This window comes from Lissotriton helveticus, chromosome 6, assembly GCF_964261635.1.
Source record: "Lissotriton helveticus chromosome 6, aLisHel1.1, whole genome shotgun sequence".
NCBI lineage: Eukaryota > Metazoa > Chordata > Amphibia > Caudata > Salamandridae > Lissotriton > Lissotriton helveticus.
In genome coordinates, this window is record NC_136067.1 from 1,894,544,408 (window position 1) to 1,894,561,721 (window position 17,314).

Consider the following 17,314-nt stretch of genomic DNA (forward strand, 5'->3'; position numbering starts at 1 on the left):
TGGAACTGGACTCTTATGTTTCCAACGTAAAATGTACTGCAAGTGTGGAAACAAAATGATCATAAATACGGGTAATGGACCCACAACTCCGGCCCAATCATATGCCTGGATATATACACCTGAAAAGATCACATGTCCAACAGGGATGTGCATTATGCATGGTTCAATGCTTGTTTGTAAGTGTCCTGCAGCATAATATTGGAACGTTTGAGACCCTGTGCCCATGGATCCCAGGGACAAATGAGCTAAAGACAATCAACCTCTCACCAATTTGCTTGGTGAATACAGCCAGGGGGCTTCAACTCTGCGTTAGACTAAGGGTAGCCCTGATGTGTCACCACAGGAGTTCTGCGGGTAGACACATAGAGAAGAACACAAGGAAACATGGTTTCAACCCACCAGATCTCGGATGATCCATTTATATATGTGCATATATTTTATAGCGCGTGGTCACGACTCGGTTAGCAGAGGATGTCACATAGCGGTGCACATTGGAGTGCTTCACAGAGGGGACTAAGTTTTGTTTTACAGATCATTAGTTATACATACCCAGGGTGTAGAAGCATATATGAACATGTGAAGATAGAGATATAATGCAAGATATGAGGTTGGACAAGTGGACGTCACCATAAATAGGTCAGTAGGTAAGGAGTTGCAGCTCTTGAGGTGATGCATGAAAAGGAAGGTGCATTTAAGTGTGGAACTGCTCTGCAACTGTGTAAAGTTGACAGTGAAAAGCCTGAGCTCTTACGTCTTTGGACTTCTTACTAGAGTCACTCATGATTTATTGAGGTGCAAATAGAAGTCATTACGTCAGCACACCCCTCTTCCCAAAATATGTTATCAGACTACACGGAGTCTGACAAATTTACATTACATCACTACAGATCTACCCTTGACTTCATGGCTAATAACTTTGTAACAATTTTTATGTTGAATCTTAATATTTTCTGAAAGAGAACAATAAATGTCAATTACAATATACATTCATTTTGCTATAACTATTGTTTGAGAGTCTCTTTGTATGACTGTAAACTCTATATATCTATAAGATCGTCCTCCAGGGCAGCGCTCCAGGCTTTGCACTGGCTTCCGGTCAGGAGCAGGGTGGAATTCAAGGCACCGCATTCTGAGAGGCAAAGCCCCTGCCCCACTACAGAGTCTGGTTACTTGGTACGAGCCTACAAGGAGTTTGCGCTCCTCCTGTACAGGACTTCTGAAAATCCCCAAAATAAAGAAAGCACGCATGGGGGGCAGATCAGTCAGATATCTGGTGGCGAAGCGGTGGAATGACCTGCCGCCAGAACTACGTTTGGAGCATTCAGAATCCTTGTTTAGGCGGAAACTTAAGACTCATCTCTTCAGACGCTAGGTAACTGTGATGGCTGTTTAGACTGTTTACCCTACCTACCACAGCGCGGGGACACGCCTATGGGCGTAAACCAGGCGCTTTATAAAACTCCATAATAATAATAATATCTACAACCTTAAGTAATGTACCGAAGACGTAATGGATAAATTGGTCTATTTATCGCACTAATAACCTCGGATCACTATGAATCTCCAACTGATAAACAGAGGATGAGAGCTCGGGTCTGAAGACATCATTTTATTCCGGATTACTTTGGCATCAACACATTTTGCAGCTGTTCAGGCAAAGCCTGGCTGCCTTCTTCTGGATCAACTGGAATTGAAGGTGCTTGCAATCAGAGCAGCTTCACTTGTGGCCACGTGTAGAAATGTGTTACTCACCTCTTTATTAGCTTCTATATTTGTAAATCTCCTCTATTTATATGAAGTAAATGACACAGACGAGACAGCACAGGAATCTTTGTCCTTGTGTGATTGTCTTTCTGGTAAATACTCTACCTCCAAAATCCTCATCTCATGAATCTTATGAATCTCGCCAGGTGCCAGGCTGGATCCAGAAAATTGAAACAGCTCTCCTGTGCAATGGCGCCGCAGCTCCACTCTGGTGTCTCCTGAGGTGTGATGTCATGCAGGCAGCTGTATATGGCGTCACCTCAGCATTTTACTGTAATTTCCCCTCCTTTTAACCACGCCCGAGTGGCGGAAAGAAGACTGAAATGTCTGGCGGGAACGCAGTGTTGAAAACTAACTTGGAACTTTACTAAACATGCCAGACTATTCATCACAACATAGAAGAGGGCCAGTGGTAAGGAAGACTGAGTATCCACCTGAAAGACTCTCACCAGAGGTAAGAAGTTTATTGTTGAGATGGATACTTCTTCCGGCTCCGAGGAGATAATTGAATCAGGAAACCTTGCAACACTGATGGAAATGATCTGTCCCAGCAAGCCCAGTGCCAGCACCTTCATGTCTAGCAGTGATATGAGGCGCATCCACATTACAGTGTAACCTATGCTGCGGCCAGGTACACTCCTGGATAGTACCAAAGAAACAGTCAGTGTCCCAGAAAAGTGGAAGCAACATGCCTAAGAACATTATATTTATTATTTTTGGTGGAAAAGATGCAGCAATGCTGCAACCTGTTTCTAGAACCCCTGCCTTCCTTTGGGCTAATGTAACTGCCAGACCCCATTCAAGAGGCTACAGGGCATGCAGGGGCTGCTGAGCCACAACTGAGGAGTTTGTGACGATTTACCACGGATGTCCTGGGTCCCGCTTTACTACGGCTCTGCAAATTCGGGCGAGGACAACCCTTTCTGCACTTGAATCTCAGCAGTAGGCAAAGGGAGGGAGGGGGAGAGCAGTAACAGGCTTCTCAGGAAGATTAGTGTGGGGGTACTCTGGCATCAACACCACTACCCAGCAGTGCAATAATGTACATGTCCAGCCCCGTGCTTCTTTGGTACAAAAGACACGTACTTTATTGCACAGAAAACATACAATTCAACTACACACACAGTAATGCATGAATACCTGATTTACGGGTGCAAGTCTTTGTGTTTCAGAGGCCACTGCCTACTAGCCCAGTCCCCCATTAACTCTGTCCTTGGTGGGCACCCACTTTTCTGTGCCCCTCCATCCCTCCCTTCCCCCCCAGCTTCAAAGTGCGAGGTATTGCCTATGGGTGCAGCTGGTGCTTCCCCCTTAGTTTGGTCTTCGCACTCAGTCTCTCGAGCCTAGGCCTGCTCAGTCTCTCACCCAGTTTCTAGGTGCAGCAATAGGCAGTGTTTGCACCCCCCCCACTAGTAGGAGGTAGCTTGCAGGAGGTACACAGCCATTTTTGGAAAATGGAGCTGCAGCCAGCCGCGCAGTGTGTTGCTCGGAGGTTAATGGCAGTAGCAGAGGTTTCTGTTGGTGGCCCTCTTCCGGGCAGCTGGCGGTAGGTGCTCTGCACACGGCGTGACTCAAGCAGTAGAGTACTTTCCTCATGGAGAGAATCATTCATGCATGATGGTGAGTACTTGACACTTTCTCATGACTGTGAAGGCCACAGGCCGAAGGTGCTGTTCTTCCGCACGGTGGTCACCAGGTGCTAACCTCTGCAATTAGTGTCTCAAGATGACAATCTCAGTTCTTCATGAGGCACCTAGGGGCTACTCTGTGATCACTTGGTCTTCAGGACTAGCACCGACCCAATGGAACAGTTGGGCAGTGCTGGAGCCATGCGGTCTATTTGTGGGGCACACAGGCAACCAGCAGAAGCTTATCCCGGTTTTGGTCAGGCCTACCACTCGCAGACAAAGTCCTAGGTGCTTTGAAAGCTGCGACGAGGATAAATGATGAAGATCGTACTGCCCAAACTGGCAGTACCACAATTTAGTCAACGTAGATGCTTAGAGACTCTCTGTTGGAAAGATCGTACGTCAAACCCTATTACTGCAGTCCCTTCCTTGATCATCTCGTTCTGTAGGGTTAGCGCTTCCTTCCCTCACTTACAGGCAGGATGTCAAGGCAACCAGGACAATCCAGTAATTCCTCCTTCAGTTCAGACTACTGCCGATGTTCCCTTGCCTCTGGAAAGTTGGCTTTCAGGGACTACGTCACAGTTAAGGGTTGGTTTTACACTGAGAATCCAGCAGATTACCACCTCCTTGGTACAACAACAATAAATAACTATGGATCTTGAGCTCCCACCTTTACACCCATTTTGCAGTTGGCGGATGTGTATCACAGGTCTGCTGCACTGGAACTGGTTTAGGTCAGTTCTTCTCTAATGTGTCCAATCCAGGCCACCTTCTCGGCCTGACCTACGTCTGCAAGGATGCTCTGCCCATCAGGCTAGTCTCCAGTTGGAGTGTCCGCCACAGAAGTATACAGAGGTGTGAGCAGGCAGCACCCAGCAATTTACAAACCTTTCTCACAGAGATCAGGAAGAGACAGAATCTCTCCCCTTTCAAAGAACTCCTTTAGCTAGTAACTAAAATTGCAGACCTTATCCTGCAACCCCTGCCCTCTACATATTGGCAGCTGCAGTCAGTCATTTGCAGCCCAATGTATCAGGAAGGATCCTGCCACTTCTACAGAAAGCCTATCTCCTCTTTCCTCACTATACTGTCTGGTGCTCCTCCCTCCCATCTAGGCGGTGCCAGCAATATCATTTTTTATACTCTATTGCAGGCTGTGGGCTTCCAGAATGGAACCTGCAGGCCTGTATTACTTGTGCATGGCACACTATTAATCCTAGCACACACGTACAACATACAAGATGTAACCACTCAGGATTCTGTGTTCATCGTGAACAACTGAACCTTTAGATGAATGGGCCAGTAAGTGCCCCCGTGTGATGTGGTGGTGTCCCCGTGTGATGTGGTGGTGTCCCCGAGTGATGTGGTGGTGCCCCCGAGTGATGTGGTGGTGCCCCCGAGTGATGTGGTGGTGCCCCCGAGTGATGTGGTGGTGCCCCCGAGTGATGTGGTGGTGCCCCCGAGTGATGTGGTGGTGCCCCCGAGTGATGTGGTGGTGTCCCCGAGTGATGTGGTGGTGTCCCCGAGTGATGTGGTGGTGTCCCCGAGTGATGTGGTGGTGTTCCCGAGTGATGTGGTGGTGTCCCCGAGTGATGTGGTGGTGTCCCCGAGTGATGTGGTGGTGTCCCCGAGTGATGTGGTGGTGTCCCAGAGTGATGTGGTGATGTGGTGGTGTCCCCGAGTGATGTGGTGGTGTCCCCGAGTGATGTGGTGATGTCCCCGAGTGATGTGGTGGTGTCCCCGAGTGATGTGGTGGTGTCCCCGAGTGATGTGGTGGTGTCCCAGAGTGATGTGGTGGTGCCCCCGAGTGATGTGGTGGTGTCCCCGAGTGATGTGGTGGTGTCCCCGAGTGATGTGGTGGTGTCCCCGAGTGATGTGGTGGTGTCCCCGAGTGATGTGGTGGTGTCCCCGAGTGATGTGGTGGTGTCCCCGAGTGATGTGGTGGTGTCCCAGAGTGATGTGGTGGTGTCCCAGAGTGATGTGGTGGTGTCCCAGAGTGATGTGGTGGTGTCTCAGAGTGATGTGGTGGTGTCTCAGAGTGATGTGGTGGTGTCCCCGAGTGATGTGGTGGTGTTCCCGAGTGATGTGGTGGTGTCCCCGAGTGATGTGGTGGTGTCCCCGAGTGATGTGGTGGTGTCCCCGAGTGATGTGGTGGTGTCCCCGAGTGATGTGGTGGTGTCCCGAGTGATGTGGTGGTGTCCCCGAGTGATGTGGTGGTGTCCCCGAGTGATGTGGTGGTGTCCCCGAGTGATGTGGTGGTGTCCCCGAGTGATGTGGTGGTGTCCCCGAGTGATGTGGTGGTGTCCCCGAGTGATGTGGTGGTGTCCCAGAGTGATGTGGTGGTGTCCCCGAGTGATGTGGTGGTGTCCCCGAGTGATGTGGTGGTGTCCCCGAGTGATGTGGTGGTGTCCCCGAGTGACGTGGTGGTGTCCCCGAGTGATGTGGTGGTGTCCCAGAGTGATGTGGTGGTGTCCCAGAGTGATGTGGTGGTGTCTCAGAGTGATGTGGTGGTGTCTCAGAGTGATGTGGTGGTGTCCCCGAGTGATGTGGTGGTGTCCCCGAGTGATGTGGTGGTGTCCCCGAGTGATGTGGTGGTGTCCCCGAGTGATGTGGTGGTGTCCCCGAGTGATGTGGTGGTGTCCCCGAGTGATGTGGTGGTGTCCCCGAGTGATGTGGTGGTGTCCCCGAGTGATGTGGTGGTGCTCGAGAGTGATGTGGTGGTTTCCCAGAGTGATGTGGTGGTGTCTCAGAGTGGTGTGGTGGTGTCCCAGAGTGATGTGGTGGTGCCCCCGAGTGATGTGGTGGTGCCCCCGAGTGATGTGGTGGTGCCCCCGAGTGATGTGGTGGTGCCCCCGAGTGATGTAGTGGTGTCACCGAGTGATGTGGTGGTGTCCCCAAGTGATGTGGTGGTGTCCCCAGTGATGTGGTGGTGTTCCATAGTGATGTGGTGGTGTTCCATAGTGATGTGGTGGTGGTTCAGAGTGATGTGGTGGTGTCCCAGAGTGATGTGGTGGTGGTTCAGAGTGATGTGGTGGTGTCCCAGAGTGATGTGGTGGTGTCTCCGAGTGATGTGGTGGTGTCCAAGAGTGATGTGGTGGTGTCCCAGAGTGATGTGGTGGTGTCCCAGAGTGCTGTGGTGATGTGGTGGTGTCCCCGAGTGATGTGGTGGTGTCCCCGAGTGATGTGGTGGTGTCCCCGAGTGATGTGGTGGTGTCCACGAGTGATGTGGTGGTGTCCCCGAGTGATGTGGTGGTGTCCCCGAGTGATGTGGTGGTGTCCACGAGTGATGTGGTGGTGTCCACGAGTGATGTGGTGGTGTCCCAGAGTGATGTAGTGGTGTTCCCGAGTGATGTGGTGGTGTTCCCGAGTGATGTGGTGGTGTTCCCGAGTGATGTGGTGGTGTCCCCGAGTGATGTGGTGGTGTCCCCGAGTGATGTGGTGGTGTCCCCGAGTGATGTGGTGGTGCCCCCGAGTGATGTGGTGGTGCCCCCGAGTGATGTGGTGGTGTCCCAGAGTGATGTGGTGATGTGGTGGTGCCCCCGAGTGATGTGGTGGTGTCCCAGAGTGATGTGGTGATGTGGTGGTGTCCCCGAGTGATGTGGTGGTGTCCCCGAGTGATTTGGTGGTGTCCCCGAGTGATGTAGTGGTGTCACCGAGTGATGTGGTGGTGTCCCCAAGTGATGTGGTGGTGTCCCCAGTGATGTGGTGGTGTTCCATAGTGATGTGGTGGTGTTCCATAGTGATGTGGTGGTGGTTCAGAGTGATGTGGTGGTGTCCCAGAGTGATGTGGTGGTGTCCCAGAGTGATGTGGTGGTGTCCCAGAGTGATGTGGTGGTGTCCAAGAGTGATGTGGTGGTGTCCAAGAGTGATGTGGTGGTGTCCCAGAGTGCTGTGGTGATGTGGTGGTGTCCCCGAGTGATGTGGTGGTGTCCCCGAGTGATGTGGTGGTGTCCCCGAGTGATGTGGTGGTGTCCCCGAGTGATGTGGTGGTGTCCCCGAGTGAAGGGGTGGTGTCCCAGAGTGATGTGGTGGTGTCCCAGAGTGATGTAGTGGTGTTCCCGAGTGATGTGGTGGTGTCTCCGAGTGATGTGGTGGTGTCCCAGAGTGATGTGGTGGTGTCCCAGAGTGATGTGGTGGTGTCCCAGAGTGATGTGGTGGTGTCCCCGAGTGATGTGGTGGTGTCCCCGAGTGATGTGGTGGTGTCCCCGAGTGATGTGGTGGTGTCCCCGAGTGATGTGGTGGTGTCCCCGAGTGATGTGGTGGTGTCCCCGAGTGATGTGGTGGTGTCCCCGAGTGATGTGGTGGTGTCCCCGAGTGATGTGGTGGTGTCCCCGAGTGATTTGGTGGTGTCCCCGAGTGATTTGGTGGTGTCCCCGAGTGATTTGGTGGTGTCCCCGAGTGATGTGGTGGTGTCCCCGAGTGATGTGGTGGTGTCCCCGAGTGATGTGGTGGTGTCCCCGAGTGATGTGGTGGTGCCCCCGAGTGATGTGGTGGTGTCCCCGAGTGATGTGGTGGTGTCCCTGAGTGATGTGGTGGTGTCCCAGAGTGATGTGGTGGAGTCTCAGTGTGATGTGGTGGAGTCCCCGAGTGATGTGGTGGTGTCCCCGAGTGATGTGGTAGTGTCCCCGAGTGATGTGGTGGTGTCCCCGAGTGATGTGGTGGTGTCCCCGAGTGATGTGGTGGTGTCCCCGAGTGATGTGGTGGTGTCCCCGAGTGATGTGGTGGTGCCCCCGAGTGATGTGGTGGTGCCCCCGAGTGATGTGGTGGTGCCCCCGAGTGATGTGGTGGTGCCCCCGAGTGATGTGGTGGTGTCCCCAAGTGATGTGGTGGTGTCCTGAGTGATGTAGTGGTGTCCTGAGTGATGTAGTGGTGTCCTGAGTGATGTAGTGGTGTTCCATAGTGATGTGGTGGTGTCCCCGAGTGATGTGGTGGTGTCCCCGAGTGATGTGGTGGTGTCCCCGAGTGATGTGGTGGTGTCCCCGAGTGATGTGGTGGTGCCCCCGAGTGATGTGGTGGTGCCCCCGAGTGATGTGGTGGTGTCACCGAGTGATGTGGTGGTGTCCCCAAGTGATGTGGTGGTGTCCTAGAGTGATGTGGTGGTGTCCCAGAGTGATGTGGTGGTGCCCCCGAGTGATGTGGTGGTGCCCCCGAGTGATGTGGTGGTGTCCCCAAGTGATGTGGTGGTGTCCTGAGTGATGTAGTGGTGTTCCATAGTGATGTGGTGGTGTCCCCGAGTGATGTGGTGGTGTCCCCGAGTGATGTGGTGGTGTCCCCGAGTGATGTGGTGGTGTCCCCGAGTGATGTGGTGGTGTCCCCGAGTGATGTGGTGGTGGTGGTGCTCCAGAGTGATGTGGTGGTTTCCCAGAGTGATGTGGTGGTGTCCCAGAGTGGTGTGGTGGTGTCCCAGAGTGATGTGGTGGTGCCCCCGAGTGATGTGGTGGTGCCCCCGAGTGATGTGGTGGTGCCCCCGAGTGATGTGGTGGTGTCACCGAGTGATGTGGTGGTGTCCCCAAGTGATGTGGTGGTGTCCTAGAGTGATGTGGTGGTGTCCCAGAGTGATGTGGTGGTGCCCCCGAGTGATGTGGTGGTGCCCCCGAGTGATGTGGTGGTGCCTCCGAGTGATGTGGTGGTGCCCTGAGTGATGTGGTGGTGTCCCAGAGTGATGTGGTGGTGCCCCCGAGTGATGTGGTGGTGCCCCCGAGTGATGTGGTGGTGCCCCCGAGTGATGTGGTGGTGCCCCCGAGTGATGTGGTGGTGCCCCCGAGTGATGTGGTGGTGTCCTGAGTGATGTGGTGGTGTCCCAGAGTGATGTGGTGGTGCCCCCGAGTGATGTGGTGGTGCCCCCGAGTGATGTGGTGGTGCCCCCGAGTGATGTGGTGGTGCCCCCGAGTGATGTGGTGGTGCCCCCGAGTGATGTGGTGGTGCCCCCGAGTGATGTGGTGGTGCCCCCGAGTGATGTGGTGGTGCCCCCGAGTGATGTGGTGGTGCCCCCGAGTGATGTGGTGGTGCCCCCGAGTGATGTGGTGGTGCCCCCGAGTGATGTGTTGGTGTTCCCGAGTGATGTGATGGTGTCCCCGAGTGATGTGGTGGTGTCCCCGAGTGATGTGGTGGTGTCCCCGAGTGATGTGGTGGTGTCCCAGAGTGATGTGGTGGTGTCCCAGAGTGATGTGGTGATGTGGTGGTGTCCCAGAGTGATGTGGTGGTGTCCCCGAGTGATGTGGTGGTGTCCCCGAGTGATGTGGTGGTGTCCCCGAGTGATGTGGTGGTGTTCCAGAGTGATGTGGTGGTTTCCCAGAGTGATGTGGTGGTTTCCCAGAGTGATGTGGTGGTGTCCCAGATTGGTGTGGTGGTGTCACCGAGTGATGTGGTGGTGTCCCCAAGTGATGTGGTGGTGTACCCAGTGATGTGGTGGTGTACCCAGTGATGTGGTGGTGTACCCAGTGATGTGGTGGTGTTCCATAGTGATGTGGTGGTGGTTCAGAGTGATGTGGTGGTGTCCCAGAGTGATGTGGTGGTGTCCCAGAGTGATGTGGTGGTGTCCCAGAGTGATGTGGTGGTGCCCCCGAGTGATGTGTTGGTGTCCCCGAGTGATGTGGTGGTGTCCCCGAGTGATGTGGTGGTGTCCCCGAGTGATGTGGTGGTGTCCCCGAGTGATGTGGTGGTGTCCCCGAGTGATGTGGTGGTGTCCCCGAGTGATGTGGTGGTGTCCCCGAGTGATGTGGTGGTGTCCCCGAGTGATGTGGTGGTGTCCCCGAGTGATGTCGTGGTGTCCCCGAGTGATGTCGTGGTGTCCCCGAGTGATGTGGTGGTGTCCTCGAGTGATGTGGTGGTGTTCCAGAGTTATGTGGTGGTGTCCCCGAGTGATGTGGTGGTGTCCCCGAGTGATGTGGTGGTGCTCGAGAGTGATGTGGTGGTTTCCCAGAGTGATGTGGTGGTGTCTCAGAGTGGTGTGGTGGTGTCCCAGAGTGATGTGGTGGTGCCCCCGAGTGATGTGGTGGTGCCCCCGAGTGATGTGGTGGTGCCCCCGAGTGATGTGGTGGTGCCCCCGAGTGATGTAGTGGTGTCACCGAGTGATGTGGTGGTGTCCCCAAGTGATGTGGTGGTGTCCCCAGTGATGTGGTGGTGTTCCATAGTGATGTGGTGGTGTTCCATAGTGATGTGGTGGTGGTTCAGAGTGATGTGGTGGTGTCCCAGAGTGATGTGGTGGTGTCCCAGAGTGATGTGGTGGTGGTTCAGAGTGATGTGGTGGTGTCCCAGAGTGATGTGGTGGTGTCTCCGAGTGATGTGGTGGTGTCCAAGAGTGATGTGGTGGTGTCCCAGAGTGATGTGGTGGTGTCCCAGAGTGCTGTGGTGATGTGGTGGTGTCCCCGAGTGATGTGGTGGTGTCCCCGAGTGATGTGGTGGTGTCCCCGAGTGATGTGGTGGTGTCCCCGAGTGATGTGGTGGTGTCCCCGAGTGAAGTGGTGGTGTCCCAGAGTGATGTGGTGGTGTCCCAGAGTGATGTAGTGGTGTTCCCGAGTGATGTGGTGGTGTTCCCGAGTGATGTGGTGGTGTTCCCGAGTGATGTGGTGGTGTCCCCGAGTGATGTGGTGGTGTCCCCGAGTGATGTGGTGGTGCCCCCGAGTGATGTGGTGGTGCCCCCGAGTGATGTGGTGGTGTCCCCGAGTGATGTGGTGATGTGGTGGTGCCCGCGAGTGATGTGGTGGTGTCCCAGAGTGATGTGGTGATGTGGTGGTGTCCCCGAGTGATGTGGTGGTGTCCCCGAGTGATTTGGTGGTGTCCCCGAGTGATGTAGTGGTGTCACCGAGTGATGTGGTGGTGTCCCCAAGTGATGTGGTGGTGTCCCCAGTGATGTGGTGGTGTTCCATAGTGATGTGGTGGTGTTCCATAGTGATGTGGTGGTGGTTCAGAGTGATGTGGTGGTGTCCCAGAGTGATGTGGTGGTGTCCCAGAGTGATGTGGTGGTGTCCAAGAGTGATGTGGTGGTGTCCCAGAGTGATGTGGTGGTGTCCCAGAGTGCTGTGGTGATGTGGTGGTGTCCCCGAGTGATGTGGTGGTGTCCCCGAGTGATGTGGTGGTGTCCCCGAGTGATGTGGTGGTGTCCCCGAGTGATGTGGTGGTGTCCCCGAGTGATGTGGTGGTGTCCCCGAGTGAAGTGGTGGTGTCCCAGAGTGATGTGGTGGTGTCCCAGAGTGATGTGGTGGTGTCCCCAAGTGATGTGGTGGTGTCCTGAGTGATGTAGTGGTGTTCCATAGTGATGTGGTGGTGTCCCCGAGTGATGTGGTGGTGTCCCTGAGTGATGTGGTGGTGTCCCCGAGTGAAGTGGTGGTGTCCCAGAGTGATGTGGTGGTGTCCCAGAGTGATGTGGTGGTGTCCCCGAGTGATGTAGTGGTGTTCCCGAGTGATGTGGTGGTGTTCCCGAGTGATGTGGTGGTGTTCCCGAGTGATGTGGTGGTGTCCCCGAGTGATGTGGTGGTGTCCCCGAGTGATGTGGTGGTGCCCCCGAGTGATGTGGTGGTGCCCCCGAGTGATGTGGTGGTGTCCCCGAGTGATGTGGTGGTGTCCCAGAGTGATGTGGTGGTGCCCCCGAGTGATGTGGTGGTGTCCCAGAGTGATGTGGTGATGTGGTGGTGTCCCCGAGTGATGTGGTGGTGCCCCCGAGTGATGTGGTGGTGCCTCCGAGTGATGTGGTGGTGCCCTGAGTGATGTGGTGGTGTCCCAGAGTGATGTGGTGGTGCCCCCGAGTGATGTGGTGGTGCCCCCGAGTGATGTGGTGGTGCCCCCGAGTGATGTGGTGGTGCCCCCGAGTGATGTGGTGGTGTCCTGAGTGATGTGGTGGTGTCCCAGAGTGATGTGGTGGTGCCCCCGAGTGATGTGGTGGTGCCCCCGAGTGATGTGGTGGTGCCCCCGAGTGATGTGGTGGTGCCCCCGAGTGATGTGGTGGTGCCCCCGAGTGATGTGGTGGTGCCCCCGAGTGATGTGGTGGTGCCCCCGAGTGATGTGGTGGTGCCCCCGAGTGATGTGGTGGTGCCCCCGAGTGATGTGGTGGTGCCCCCGAGTGATGTGGTGGTGCCCCCGAGTGATGTGTTGGTGTTCCCGAGTGATGTGATGGTGTCCCCGAGAGATGTGGTGGTGTCCCCGAGTGATGTGGTGGTGTCCCAGAGTGATGTGGTGGTGTCCCAGAGTGATGTGGTGGTGTCCCAGAGTGATGTGGTGGTGTCCCAGAGTGATGTGGTGATGTGGTGATGTCCCAGAGTGATGTGGTGGTGTCCCCGAGTGATGTGGTGGTGTCCCCGAGTGATGTGGTGGTGTCCCCGAGTGATGTGGTGGTGCTCCAGAGTGATGTGGTGGTTTCCCAGAGTGATGTGGTGGTGTCCCAGATTGGTGTGGTGGTGTCACCGAGTGATGTGGTGGTGTCCCCAAGTGATGTGGTGGTGTACCCAGTGATGTGGTGGTGTACCCAGTGATGTGGTGGTGTACCCAGTGATGTGGTGGTGTACCCAGTGATGTGGTGGTGTTCCATAGTGATGTGGTGGTGGTTCAGAGTGATGTGGTGGTGTCCCAGAGTGATGTGGTGGTGTCCCAGAGTGATGTGGTGGTGTCCCAGAGTGATGTGGTGGTGCCCCCGAGTGATGTGTTGGTGTCCCCGAGTGATGTGGTGGTGTCCCCGAGTGATGTGGTGGTGTCCCCGAGTGATGTGGTGGTGTCCCCGAGTGATGTGGTGGTGTCCCCGAGTGATGTGGTGGTGTCCCCGAGTGATGTGGTGGTGTCCCCGAGTGATGTGGTGGTGTCCCCGAGTGATGTGGTGGTGTCCCCGAGTGATGTGGTGGTGTCCTCGAGTGATGTGGTGGTGTTCCAGAGTTATGTGGTGGTGTCCCCGAGTGATGTGGTGGTGTCCCCGAGTGATGTGGTGGTGCTCGAGAGTGATGTGGTGGTTTCCCAGAGTGATGTGGTGGTGTCTCAGAGTGGTGTGGTGGTGTCCCAGAGTGATGTGGTGGTGCCCCCGAGTGATGTGGTGGTGCCCCCGAGTGATGTGGTGGTGCCCCCGAGTGATGTGGTGGTGCCCCCGAGTGATGTAGTGGTGTCACCGAGTGATGTGGTGGTGTCCCCAAGTGATGTGGTGGTGTCCCCAGTGATGTGGTGGTGTTCCATAGTGATGTGGTGGTGTTCCATAGTGATGTGGTGGTGGTTCAGAGTGATGTGGTGGTGTCCCAGAGTGATGTGGTGGTGGTTCAGAGTGATGTGGTGGTGTCCCAGAGTGATGTGGTGGTGTCTCCGAGTGATGTGGTGGTGTCCAAGAGTGATGTGGTGGTGTCCCAGAGTGATGTGGTGGTGTCCCAGAGTGCTGTGGTGATGTGGTGGTGTCCCCGAGTGATGTGGTGGTGTCCCCGAGTGATGTGGTGGTGTCCCCGAGTGATGTGGTGGTGTCCCCGAGTGATGTGGTGGTGTCCCCGAGTGAAGTGGTGGTGTCCCAGAGTGATGTGGTGGTGTCCCAGAGTGATGTAGTGGTGTTCCCGAGTGATGTGGTGGTGTTCCCGAGTGATGTGGTGGTGTTCCCGAGTGATGTGGTGGTGTCCCCGAGTGATGTGGTGGTGTCCCCGAGTGATGTGGTGGTGCCCCCGAGTGATGTGGTGGTGCCCCCGAGTGATGTGGTGGTGTCCCAGAGTGATGTGGTGATGTGGTGGTGCCCGCGAGTGATGTGGTGGTGTCCCAGAGTGATGTGGTGATGTGGTGGTGTCCCCGAGTGATGTGGTGGTGTCCCCGAGTGATTTGGTGGTGTCCCCGAGTGATGTAGTGGTGTCCCCGAGTGATGTGGTGGTGTCCCCAAGTGATGTGGTGGTGTCCCCAGTGATGTGGTGGTGTTCCATAGTGATGTGGTGGTGTTCCATAGTGATGTGGTGGTGGTTCAGAGTGATGTGGTGGTGTCCCAGAGTGATGTGGTGGTGTCCCAGAGTGATGTGGTGGTGTCCCAGAGTGATGTGGTGGTGTCCCAGAGTGATGTGGTGATGTGGTGGTGTCCCCGAGTGATGTGGTGGTGTCCCCGAGTGATGTGGTGGTGTCCCCGAGTGATGTGGTGGTGTCCCCGAGTGATGTGGTGGTGTCCCCGAGTGAAGTGGTGGTGTCCCAGAGTGATGTGGTGGTGTCCCAGAGTGATGTGGTGGTGTCCCCAAGTGATGTGGTGGTGTCCTGAGTGATGTAGTGGTGTTCCATAGTGATGTGGTGGTGTCCCCGAGTGATGTGGTGGTGTCCCCGAGTGATGTGGTGGTGTCCCCGAGTGAAGTGGTGGTGTCCCAGAGTGATGTGGTGGTGTCCCAGAGTGATGTGGTGGTGTCCCCGAGTGATGTAGTGGTGTTCCCGAGTGATGTGGTGGTGTTCCCGAGTGATGTGGTGGTGTTCCCGAGTGATGTGGTGGTGTCCCCGAGTGATGTGGTGGTGTCCCCGAGTGATGTGGTGGTGCCCCCGAGTGATGTGGTGGTGCCCCCGAGTGATGTGGTGGTGTCCCAGAGTGATGTGGTGGTGCCCCCGAGTGATGTGGTGGTGTCCCAGAGTGATGTGGTGATGTGGTGGTGTCCCCGAGTGATGTGGTGGTGTCCCCGAGTGATTTGGTGGTGTCCCCGAGTGATTTGGTGGTGTCCCCGAGTGATTTGGTGGTGTCCCCGAGTGATTTGGTGGTGTCCCCGAGTGATGTGGTGGTGCCCCCGAGTGATGTGGTGGTGTCCCCGAGTGATGTGGTGGTGTCCCCGAGTGATGTGGTGGTGTCCCCGAGTGATGTGGTGGTGTCCCCGAGTGATGTGGTGGTGTCCCCGAGTGATGTGGTGGTGTCCCCGAGTGATGTGGTGGTGCCCCCGAGTGATGTGGTGGTGTCCCAGAGTGATGTGGTGGTGTCCCAGAGTGATGTGGTGGTGTCCCAGAGTGGTGTCCCAGAGTGGTATGGTGGTGTCCCAGAGTGATGTGGTGGTGCCCCCGAGTGATGTGGTGGTGCCCCCGAGTGATGTGGTGGTGTCCCAGAGTGATGTGGTGGAGTCTCAGAGTGATGTGGTGGTGTCTCAGAGTGATGTGGTGGTGTCCCCGAGTGATGTGGTGGTGTCCCCGATTGATGTGGTGGTGTCCCCGATTGATGTGGTGGTGTCCCCGAGTGATGTGGTGGTGTCCCCGAGTGATGTGGTGGTGTCCCCGAGTGATGTGGTGGTGTCCCCGAGTGATGTGGTGGTGTCCTCGAGTGATGTGGTGGTGTCCCCGAGTGATGTGGTTGTGTCCTCGAGTGATGTGGTGGTGTCCCCGAGTGATGTGGAGGTGTCCCAGAGTGATGTGGTGGTGCCCCCGAGTGATGTGTTGGTGTCCCCGAGTGATGTGTTGGTGTCCCCGAGTGATGTGTTGGTGTCCCCGAGTGATGTGGTGGTGTCCCCGAGTGATGTGGTGGTGTCCCCGAGTGATGTGGTGGTGTCCCAGAGTGATGTGGTGGTGTCCCCAAGTGATGTGGTGGTGTCCCCGGGTGATGTGGTGGTGTCTCCGAGTGATGTGGTGGTGTCCCAGAGTGATGTGGTGGTGTCCCAGAGTGATGTGGTGGTGTCCCCGAGTGATGTGGTGGTGTCTCCGAGTGATGTGGTGGTGTCCCAGAGTGATGTGGTGGTGTCCCAGAGTGATGTGGTGGTGTCCCAGAGTGATGTAGTGGTGTTCCCGAGTGATGTAGTGGGTTTTCCCGAGTGATGTGGTGGTGTCCCCGAGTGATGTGGTGGTGTCCCCGAGTGATGTGGTGGTGTCCCCGAGTGATGTGGTGGTGTCTCCGAGTGATTTGGTGGTGTCCCCGAGTGATTTGGTGGTGTCCCCGAGTGATTTGGTGGTGTCCCCGAGTGATGTGGTGGTGTCCCCGAGTGATGTGGTGGTGCCCCCGAGTGATGTGGTGGTGTCCCCGAGTGATGTGGTGGTGTCCCCGAGTGATGTGGTGGTTTCCCAGAGTGATGTGGTGGAGTCTCAGTGTGATGTGGTGGAGTCCCCGAGTGATGTGGTGGTGTCCCCGAGTGATGTGGTGGTGTCCCCGAGTGATGTGGTGGTGTCCCCGAGTGATGTGGTGGTGTCCCCGAGTGATGTGGTGGTGTCCCCGAGTGATGTGGTGGTGTCCCAGAGTGATGTGGTGGTGTCCCAGAGTGATGTGGTGGTGCCCCCGAGTGATGTGGTGGTGCCCCCGAGTGATGTGGTGGTGCCCCCGAGTGATGTGGTGGTGCCCCCGAGTGATGTGGTGGTGTCCCCAAGTGATGTGGTGGTGTCCTGAGTGATGTAGTGGTGTTCCATAGTGATGTGGTGGTGTCCCCGAGTGATGTGGTGGTGTCCCCGAGTGATGTGGTGGTGTCCCCGAGTGATGTGGTGGTGTCCCCGAGTGATGTGGTGTGTCCCCGAGTGATGTGGTGGTGGTGGTGCTCCAGAGTGATGTGGTGGTTTCCCAGAGTGATGTGGTGGTGTCCCAGAGTGGTGTGGTGGTGTCCCAGAGTGATGTGGTGGTGCCCCCGAGTGATGTGGTGGTGCCCCCGAGTGATGTGGTGGTGTCACCGAGTGATGTGGTGGTGTCCCCAAGTGATGTGGTGGTGTACCCAGTGATGTGGTGGTGTACCCAGTGATGTGGTGGTGTTCCATAGTGATGTGGTGGTGGTTCAGAGTGATGTGGTGGTGTCCCAGAGTGATGTGGTGGTGTCCCAGAGTGATGTGGTGGTGCCCCCGAGTGATGTGGTGGTGTCCCAGATTGGTGTGGTGGTGTCACCGAGTGATGTGGTGGTGTCCCCAAGTGATGTGGTGGTGTACCCAGTGATGTGGTGGTGTACCCAGTGATGTGGTGGTGTTCCATAGTGATGTGGTGGTGGTTCAGAGTGATGTGGTGGTGTCCCAGAGTGATGTGGTGGTGTCCCAGAGTGATGTGGTGGTGTCCC

General features: G+C 55.9%; 1 protein-coding gene across 1 annotated transcript in view; it reads right to left on the reverse strand.

The window, feature by feature from the left end:
• NVL (nuclear VCP like) overlaps nucleotides 1-17,314 on the reverse strand; it is a 502,294-nt gene that overhangs the window by 73,547 nt on the left and 411,433 nt on the right. The gene's annotated exons all lie outside the window — the stretch shown is intronic.